Source organism: Pteropus alecto, unplaced genomic scaffold (genome assembly GCF_000325575.1).
Source record: "Pteropus alecto unplaced genomic scaffold, ASM32557v1 scaffold50, whole genome shotgun sequence".
NCBI classification, from domain to species: domain Eukaryota; kingdom Metazoa; phylum Chordata; class Mammalia; order Chiroptera; family Pteropodidae; genus Pteropus; species Pteropus alecto.
In genome coordinates this window covers 4,744,062-4,745,960 of record NW_006431918.1, presented here as the reverse complement: position 1 = coordinate 4,745,960, position 1,899 = coordinate 4,744,062, and the positions used below count along the sequence as shown (strand labels likewise).

The window sequence follows — 1,899 nt, the reverse complement described above, 5'->3', positions numbered from 1 at the left end:
ACTCCATAACACTTCCTCTCACTCACGGCTTCATTGACACCGGCCTCCTTACTTTCCGTGAACACACCAGGCAACCTCTTCCCCTAAGACTTTAGTGCTAAATGTTTCCTCTCCCTGAAATAGTCTTCCCCCACACAGCTGCATATCAAGTATTAACTCAAAACATCACATTCTCAAAAAGGCCTACCCCAACCCCTATTTAATACCCACCTTAATACCCACCTTGCTCTCTCTCTTGTGTGAGGTAAAAGAATGATGAAGTAGATGATGGTTTCTTCTGTTTGAAAACAAAATTCAACTGAGTGAATTTGATCAAAGTGGCTTTATTAAGTGATTCATGAATCTGGCAGCATCCCAGCTAGCAACTAGAAGGGCCCTCTAAGGGGTTATACAAAATGGATGGTTTTTATCGGAAGAAGGGTGGGCAAGGGAACTATCAACAAAAGAAAAGAAAGTAGTATTTTTGGACCAGGACCTCTTCTTTTGGGGAGAAGGGAATGACAAGAATTTTATTACACAGATTGCCTCTTCTTTCTATGAAAGATGGAGAGGGCCCATGTGATAGATTATCTTACTGGTGCTTGACCAGAACATTCCAGACAGATCAATTAAGGTTATATTTCTAGGAAAAACTGAAACAGCAGTTATGTCAGGTATTACATCTAGGTTTAGTATCATGGGCTTTAACAAATGTGATGCCATTTGGGGCCTGTGGTTTTCTCTTTAACACTTCAGATAATTCCAGTGTTGCAGGAAGCGACACCCAACAGAGGAATTTGGACGCTCAGACAACGTTGTTAGAGGAAGGAGAATTTATTGGCCGGTAGAGCGCATGGAGTTAACAACACTATGCATGAGCTCGCTTTGGTTAGATTTATTACAGCATATATACCTCTGCAGTGTCCATGCAAAGGGCGCATGATTCTTTTGTCTGAGGTTTCACGTGTGCCTCATGACTCAGGATGGGAGGGGGAGCTTCAGGTGGGGGCTGTAAGAGGGAGGAATTTCTAGACCACTGGTCTTACAGGTCGTTTGTTTTGTAGAACCGGCAACCTTGGCATTTTCAGCACCATTATAAGATTCTCAAACAGAGAGACGGGACACCGAGGCTATAAGCAGAAAGTAGCACTTATTAATGCCAACACCTGCTCGGCGGATTCCTATCTAAAGGCTGAGCCCCAACTGTAACATAACAAGCAGTTTTACACAGCTTTGTTATTCCTACACAGCTACAGAGATAAGAATATTAGTTGGATAGCAAGCTATGAATCAACAGATGTGAGCTGGAGAGTCCTTGAGGTGGGGGAGGTAGCTATGGGAAAACATGTTAGCTGGAGGGTCCTGGAAGGAGAGAGGGCAGTTAGGAGTGGGCTTTCCCTAGCTGAGTCAGATGCATTTTTTAGATGCATCCTCTCCTCTCTCACCAAAAGAAATTAAAAGAGAGTTTTATTCATATATGATTTGTTAATCGGGAAGTAGCTCTCGGTATGAACCAAAGACATGTTCCAAAATGGAGGAGATAGGGCTAGGTTTTTAAAGGCAAAAATTGAAGAAGCTGATGAGAGCAATGGGTTGCTAAGAAACCAGATCACAAACTTACATTATTCATTTTCTGATTGGTGGGGACACCTGGACTTTTCAACAGTCGGCTTACTTAGTGGTCAGCAAGTAGGGCTACAATACAAGAAAGGTGGGTAACATACGATTAGGCATTTGTCAACATCCAAGTTCCAGTTCAGGCTTGTAGCACAGAAGCTTTTGGGTTACTTATCAACAGAAATCAAACAGCACAGAGAGACCTTTTGTTCTGCAGGCAGTTTCTAAGTACAAGGAGCAGTCATGCTCTGAAGGCAGCCTCAGAGTTTAAACTGAAAAAATCCAAATGTTGGGCCGCAAATT

General features: G+C 42.8%; 1 protein-coding gene across 6 annotated transcripts in view; it reads right to left on the bottom strand.

Annotated features, from left to right (window-relative positions):
* NUGGC (nuclear GTPase, germinal center associated) overlaps positions 1 to 1,899 on the bottom strand; it is a 51,119-nt gene that overhangs the window by 46,430 nt on the left and 2,790 nt on the right. For 5 of the 6 annotated variants that reach the window (XM_025042563.1, XM_025042556.1, XM_025042558.1 and 2 more), the window contains exons 2-3: positions 1,601 to 1,674; positions 223 to 277 (exon numbers count right to left, since the gene is read on the bottom strand). The gene's annotated coding sequence lies outside the window, so the exon portion shown is untranslated. Of the gene's footprint in view, positions 1 to 210; positions 278 to 1,600; positions 1,675 to 1,899 lie in introns of all 6 variants that reach the window. The other variant, XM_025042551.1, reaches the window with a different exon arrangement.